The 8,405-nt window shown below is 34.5% G+C and overlaps 1 long non-coding RNA gene across 1 annotated transcript; it reads left to right on the top strand.

Annotated features, from left to right (window-relative positions):
- The first annotated feature begins 3,547 nt into the window (after positions 1–3,547).
- LOC107834877 (uncharacterized) lies at positions 3,548–7,970 on the top strand. Its single transcript, XR_001660705.1, has 2 exons — positions 3,548–3,746; positions 6,977–7,970. It is a non-coding gene; the product is annotated as an uncharacterized LOC107834877 (long non-coding RNA).
- Positions 7,971–8,405: the final 435 nt, after the last annotated feature.

Genomic DNA, 8,405 nt, shown 5'->3' with positions numbered 1-8,405 from the left:
TTTACATTAATGGAAATTCCAAGCTGCACATCTTGCATATCAGGTGTGTCTTCAAATTAAGTGCTCAGACAGAAATAATGATTACTTTTTTGTTTTCCTAATGCTACTGATGTTTTCTCTCCTTGTTCGAATCATTTTACAATTGATTCATACCTGAAATATGAAAAGATATGTATGCTGTTGTTTTCTATGTTTCATACCAAACAAGCTCCAACATCAAGTTGAAACTGCGGCCAGACTCCTCACCTCTTCTCTGCCTTTTCCCTCTTTCTACCATCCTCATTCACAATCAATTTTTAAAAAATATTACATCTGTGTTAAGCCTCTAAGACAGGTAATGAGAAACACTACAAAATAAGGGCATACTTGCAAAGCAGAAAATAACATATTTTGGAAACCCTTGTGAAAATTACACTGTTTTGTAATTATGGCAAGTTGTTACTTAAATTAAGCAATATATTTTAGGCATGTTTTCTGGACAGTTTTTAATTTCATGCTTGCGCTGCACTCTTCTAATTTGTCTGGGTTTTACCTTGATCTCAGTTATGCTGTTTTGCAGACACATTTACAGAACAGCAGTACTTGCAAGTGTGATTTAGTTGAACAATCTTCCACTTATTTTCATTCAGTGCCCTAGTGATAAAATACTTTAGTTTATTTCAAACATACTTACATTTGTGTAAATACATTTTAAGTATACTATTAAGCATACTACCTATAAATATATATGAAGTATATTAAAAGTATGCATGTACCAATTTTGACATTGTAACTTTAAACACACTTAAACATAACTGTACCAAAATACACTTTTAAGAAATATATTAAATAAAAGAGTACTTTAAGTGAACACATTAAGTATTTGTTCAAGTGTACCAATGAAACAATATGCTTTTAAGTATATTTTGTGTATATTTTAAAATATATGAACTAAATAGAATTTTTAAAAATTCACTTAATGGTTACTTTAAAAGAAAACTATTAAATATACTGAAATATATTTAATAGTTTAAAAATATTTAATCTATTAAATATATTTACATAATTTATGTAAATGTAATTACATAAATTACATTTGTCTGAGTGTATATTTTAGGCTAATGAAGTATGCCTTTTTAGGTGGCTTATTAATAATATTTTACTATTTTTGTTAAAATGGCAAATAAAAAAACAATCCTTATAGTAGAACTCAATGTAATCTGGTTTAACAAAGTAAATAATGTGTTCATGCCTCAAAACATCAAACGTTGACAGTTTAGTGACGGAGGTTCTACAACAGAAACAATACTTGTTCTTAACACTAAATGTAGCAGGTATCTTCAGTTTTACATCTCTCCGAATGAGATCTGTTATTTTCAGTTTTTTTTCACTAAAACACGGAAGCAGTCTTTATCCAATCCAAAATTAGATGTATGATGATAGTGAACGGCATTAACTCCAGCTCACACTTCAGATGAGATGGTGGTTGTAATGCACACCGTCAGGTTTTTTTTAAAAGCGCCATTAAAAAGAAGAGCAGTCACAAAGTCAGTGAAGATAAGAGATGCTGTTCAAATTCGCCATTTTTACTCGCATAACATTGCCTTAAAAGTACAGAGGGTCTTGATAATAGTAGTTTTGATAAATTCAACCTGGTGACGTCCTAGTCTGAGTTAGATGAAAACACAACAGGACAACAACCAATGGAAATGAAATGTGGGTCATGAAAGGAGTCTGAATGGAGGAAGGCTGCTAACGTGTTGCTAGCTTGTGGCAAGTTTGCTTCAAAATGCTAATTATCTTCGTTTAGTTATAAACAATGCAGTCCATATATAAACAAACTTAAGTTGGTTTCAGAAATAGTTATTTTATCAATTTTATTGTGATTTTTATGATTATTATAACAATCATTCAACTTTATGTCGTAACTGCATGGAGACTCTGTTGTGACTTAATATCATGTTCTTCATAAACTTAACCTGGTTTTAATTAAGCTCAGTATGCCAGAGACTTTGATATTGTGAGGTTGTTGTTATAACTCGTTCATCATTGTTTTTATCTTCAACATATTTTTGCAGTCTAAGCAAATTAAGATGAAAAAGAAAGCCAGGGATCAGGTATTAGAAAACCCAAAGACTTTTCTGTCTCAGAAGTAGTTCTGACTCCACCAGATCACCAATCCAGTTCTGAGGATGAACCTCCACACTGTCCTCTTAATGAAAGGCTTTTTTCTTTTTCTTTCTTTTTTTTTTTTTTTTTTTACACTGAGCAGCTGGCCACGTTTTTAATAACAGCAAAAACTGGTGTTTCCAACACTGTGTTTATTCCAACTTTATTTATTGGGGCCTGCTATGCAGTGCATGCCAGGAACCTACTGTTCTACACCCAACAAGCTATTTATTTTTCTCCCATCATCTTTAATGTGACCCGTACCGCTGTGTATGGAGTGAAAATTGTCTCAAAATATCTGTGCGCGTGTAAAAAGATTTGTGCACAGATATTTTGAGACTATTTTCACTCCATAATAAAATGGCTAAAAACATTTAATATATGGACTGATTTTCCATAATTTCGCTTATGTATATAATGCACAGTGTTTGTTTTTTTTAACACCAACTGTGTGTTAATCGTGTTTTGTGTGCAGAGGAGCGATCAGAAACGGCAGAGAATCCAGGGGAGGCAGGCAGTTCTCTTGCCTCATGGCAGGGGGCGCTCGTGATCCCAGATATTGTGACTGCACAACTGCAGAGTAAGACACAGTGAGCTACAGTAAAGTAAAGTACAGCGATATATTTGTTTTCTCCTCTCTTCCGACGTCAATATGAAAGACTACATTTCTACACTTAAACAGTTTTCTAAAGTGGATTTTCATTTGAAGCAGGAGATAATAACTAAAGGAATACTAACACCGGAGCTGAAAGTTTTGCTTCGAGACAGTTTGATGATTCTCAAACGGAGTAGAAAAGACATCCCAAGGATAGACTTGGCTTTGGATGAACGGATATTTTTGTGCAGAATTAACGGTGCATGGATTTCATTGATACATAAAGGTAAGACAGCAATAAGATCTTTTTTTTATGAAATGTGCGTTTTTTGGGCTACAGTTTGTATGTCTAAATAATTCAGTAAAGTAGAAGCGGTAGCTAATCTACCACAGCAATTATTTATTAAATAAACATTAAGCCTAAAACATACTACAACAACAGACTAAATGTTCTGTTCTGTGTGCAAAATAAATTCTTGAATGTTTTTGGTGTTAAAACCTAAAACATGAAGTGGTATTGTTGTCAGTTGCTATGGCAACGAGTCTGCGTAGCTTGGCGAATACAGATCACTTTGCTGTGGATCATAGCACGAAATCAATACCTACATTTCTAAGTTTCACTGAGTTAACGCGGCTATGGATGACATGTAAGCGATTAGTCTTTTTGCCCTCCAGTGTTACAACGCTGGAGGGCAAAAAGACTAATCACTTAATTATGCTTGCGCGAAATTTCCGTAGGTCCAATAACGTGTGGTGTCTAAGTCATAAGTCAGTGCCTCACCAGCAATGAACCTCACCGCACGTCACTGGGAAAACGGTATATCTCAGCACTTCCTTATAATATCCTAAAATTATTTATAGGCATATTGTGCGTTTTTGAACGGCACAGGAGACTCAGTGGTCTGAAAAAGGACCACTGGGTGGCGGAATGATTCGCTGGCCGGAAAAATAGCCAGGCAAACCCAGAAGCAAGACGGAGCGTCCCGGTGGTCTGTCCTCTGAAGTAAGTAGGAGCTAAACCTGCAGGCTTTGCTCTCCGATTATAATGAGACATGGAGTAATTATAAATGATTTCAGATTACAGGGTTTCCCCCAGAAAACTTGCTAAGCCCGGTGGTCGGGGCGTCGAGTCGGTCCACCGCCGGTCCACCGTGTTTTTGTATTAAAATATATTAAGTTGACAGGAAATATAAAAATATTACTGTGTAATTATATGTTACGGGAAAAGATCTCCAGTGAAATGCTATTTAAACCTACAACTAGTATTAAAACAACAAATTTGCACTTCTGTTTAATCCAAATTAAGTCAGCCGCTCCATCAGGCCCTCAGGGCTTCAGGGGCCCCATAAACACAAATATTTTAAAACAGACCACAGATATACAAATGTAACATTTGTTTATTGAGATTATCGATGTTGTTCAATTTTATTCAATTGTTTAGGCATAGATAAATGATTTTAAATTGTTTAACATTCAAATACAAGATTTTAAGGAGCTGGCAAGTTTACTTTGTAAAACTTCAAAGAATATTCATAGTTAGATTGTTTTGCTACCATAGCAACAATCTAATGCTGTGAGTTTAATCTTTGAATTTACAAATCCAATTTAGTAAACTGCGATTATAACTTATTGCTTTTAAGGCTGACCAATTAAACTATTCCCTTCTCCCATATTTCACTAAGTCTAACACAGAAGCTGTTAGAGGTGCTGATATTTTTAACAACAAAAGGGGCCCCTAAGTCAGATTCTGATCCAGGCTTCATACAGCCTTGGACCGGCCCTGCATGATGAGGTAATCTGCTGCACTACAACAAACGGGAGATTTAATTCAATGCTGCTAATGTGGCTTTAGTAGCTCTTCCATTTCGTGTCTGTTGACTTTTAAATTGTCACAGAAACTATTCTGGTTAGTCGAGTTTATGGGACGAGTTTCTCAGATCTCCATGCGGCCGCACGCATTAACTCTAAGTATACAACGCATTTGATATGGTTTGATGCATCGTGTAACCGGAAAAATAATAATAAAATAGTATAAAATCAGCGTGATGCGTGACTCCGAGGAGAGCGTTAAAGCTCCTCACTGGGCTGAACCTGCATGATGAGGTTAGTGCTGCTCGTTATCCACTAACGCTCCGGCCAACCGGGACTACAGACATAAACTTTACAGGAAAGACAGACACAGAGCCACACGCGGTGCAGTGTGTTGAGATGTAAACGCCGCATATAATTGTTCGTTCACAAAGATAAATCATTCTCACCGCTCCACAACGCGCCTCTGATTTCACTACAAGTTATTCACATAGAGATGGGCAACCAGAGCTAACGCAGCGGGTTTTAAACTCTTACCTAGAGTTCTCCAATGGACCATAATTCCTCATAGTAGGTTTATGTAAATATCCATACAGGTCAGCCTGAGTCCAGTTTGAGTGAAAGCGCGCGCCTCTTAAAAATGTGCTCTTAAAAATGTGAATATATTGAATACATACCCTGGTAAAAAAAAAAAAAAAAAAAAGAGTATACTTCAGTATACTAAATTTTAACATATTTTAGTATTCTTTTATCAAAGTACTTCAACTGTACTATTTTGGAACAACTAATTTTGTACTTAGTATACTTTAGTAGTATTTAAATAGTACAAAATTACAATTAATAGTATACTTTAGTATAGTATACGTACTTTTTTTGGAACAACTTCAAGTATACTTAGTTTAAATTTCGTATTTCAGAGCTTTATTATTATATTTTGATATAATTATAATATTTTGAGTGTTAAGAATTATATAATTATGTCTCAAAATTATATGAAATATATATATTAAATATACTTCAAATATATTTTAAATATACTATTAATATAATAATGTATTTAAATTACACTTAATTTTTATTTTTGATTTCCTGCTATTAATAAACTACAATTTTAATTACTCTTAATTTGTCTTTATTCCTACGTACTTTATTCCTATTTTGAACATGACATGCATAACTACACTACAGTACTTACACTGTTTTAGGCTAAAATTACATGGAAAGATTAATTACACAAGATGCCCATGGTAATTCAAATATTTTTTATTACAGACATTTTAAAATTGTCCAATTTTACTCACAACTTTATGAACTTTACATAAATTATCAGTTTACACATCAAAAGTGAACACATGAACAATAAAACATGAAAGTGAGGATCAACGACAGAACATTTCAGTTCACTGCACCTTACAGAATCCTACAAAAAAGAACAATAGAGCCATTAAACAGAGATAGCATTTGTATTTAAAGAGAACAGAAAAATGGCAAATAAAAAAATAATACTTACAATTTCAAGATGTTGTGGACTCGCCATGTATGTGACATCAAAAGAACTGATGACCGGATGCTTGGGGTGGAAAAGCATTTCTGGGTGTCTTCTTTGCCTGGTTATGTTAAAAGTAGAAAAAAATTGTCAGCAATGTCATAGAATCAGTTGATGCTGGCATTAACTATGAAGCTGTTTTAAGTGTGGACTGAAGGAGACAAACTACCTTAAAATCTTTCCTTCCATGATCTGAACACACTGATCCTTGCAGGGTGGTGAGGGTGGCTGGTGGTGCCCATCTCCAGCAGCCATCAGATGAGAGGCAGGGCTCACCATGGACAAGTCACTTACAGGGCACTGAAAGTCAATAACGAATAAAAAAAGAAAGATAAATGTTAAATTAACAAGAAGAGAAAAATTATTTCCAGTTACCTTTAAATCAAATCATGTTTATTAAGCACTTAGTGTTGGGAACAGCAGTTTTTGTTGTTGAAAATGTAGCTAGCTCCTCATTGAAAAAACAAACTTACATCATTAAGACGATGTGGAGGTTCATCCTCAGAGCTGGTTGGTGATCTGGTGGAGTCAGAGCTTCTTCTGAGAGAGAAAGTCGTTAGATTTCTAACACCCTATTTCCTGAAAGCACCTATTGTAAAAGGCCATTTTCAATAGATCGGAAACAATTGAGCCGTTTTTCCCCAAACGCGGANAAAATTATCTGTGTGGTTCTTACAGTATCCGTTTTGCCCAAAAGGTTCCAATCAGATTCCTAAGTCATGTTGCTGACTGATATTTATATAGTTTGTGAGACATTCTGATTTGCCTTTTACTTTATTCACTAAGTGAATAAAATTTAATGAAATAAATTGCCTTTCGATTCTAGTTTATTGAGTTTCTATGTGTGTAAATAACATTTTATATTCATCTTTACACAGGACGAAACAGCTGACTGATGGATTGGATCTGGTGTTATTTCACTTTCTGGAGCATCAGGATCTTTCAGATGTCATCTACCTTCTGATCCGATGGAGCTGCTGCAGGAACCCACTGATCCTCTAACAGGATCCTCAGATCCAGGCATCGATGTTTGGTGTCCTGCAACATTTAGATACTTCCTGGTCCAACACAGCTGAATTAAATGGCTGCTTAGGACAGTCAAGTTCTCCAGAGTCGTGCTAATGACTTCTGACCTCATGATTTGACTCAGGTGTGTTAAAGAAGAGACATCTAAAGACTGGAGGACACCGACCCTTATGAACTGGAGTTAAAGCCCTGCTGTACAATTGTCATTCAATCGTAATCACATTTACTTGCATACAGTGGAAACTTTACCTGCGTTGACGTAGATGAGTATTAGTGTTTTTACTTCAAAACCATTTTGGTTTCCATTTGTTGAAAGTAAATTGCAAACATTTAGCCATAGTTTGACCACTGCTTTATGACAAAAACAAAGTTTGATGTCACAAATATATGATTTTAATAGAAGCATTATTCAATTTGTACTGTAGAAAGAAGATGACAAAAGTGTTTCCTGAATTAACTTTAATGTTCATTTCACTGCACACAAAGTACAGATTAAATATTTAAGATTGCAACAAATCTGTTCAATCTTTAACAAAATAGGTTCAGGTTAACATGGATGGATTCACAGCTACCTAAAGTTAACAATGAAATGTCTTAAAAGTTACATGGATGTTCAAATATTTACTATAATAAATTAAAGGAAAACACCATAAAGCTGTGTATTCAAAGACCAAGGTCAGGCTGTACAGATTGAGGAGACACCATAACATCTACCAACAGAGCAGGTTAACTACTGTAGTTGTTTGAAAGGCATCTTGGTTCAGTTGACGGCTCAGTTTGAAGCTTCAAGTTTTGGTGTTGAACCTCCCAGAATCTCAGCTGCTGCAGATTGGCTGAAGATGCAGAGAAAAGTACAAACAGACAGTGTTAGAAAAATAGGTCTGTCACCATGAAAAATTTTACTGTATGATAAATTGTTCCAAAGTTCTCAACAAATGGTAATATAGTTCTTTTGAGGCCATTTTTAAGTTATATAATGGTAATGATTAAATAATAATGTAACACATTCTCAAATTATAATGAACATTTAACACTGGAACTGGAAGACATTTTTAATATCCAGAATAAATAAAACTAATGAATTTTGAAGTATTTTTAAACAACATTTCTTTTCTATATAAGATCTAATCGAGATCAAAGTACCAAACTGAAGACTTTTATTATCCAGTTTTTGGTAGAGAGAAAAAAAAGAGAAACAATAAATCAGGCAAATGATTGATTTTGTTTTAATTTATCATCTGATTAATTGATTATTCTGACAGGCCTATGTGTGAACATTAG

The sequence above is a fragment of the Poecilia formosa genome, unplaced genomic scaffold (assembly GCF_000485575.1).
Source record: "Poecilia formosa unplaced genomic scaffold, Poecilia_formosa-5.1.2 Scaffold819, whole genome shotgun sequence".
NCBI lineage: Eukaryota > Metazoa > Chordata > Actinopteri > Cyprinodontiformes > Poeciliidae > Poecilia > Poecilia formosa.
Note: the sequence above shows the minus strand (reverse complement) of the source record. Positions and strands in the feature narration are given on the sequence as shown.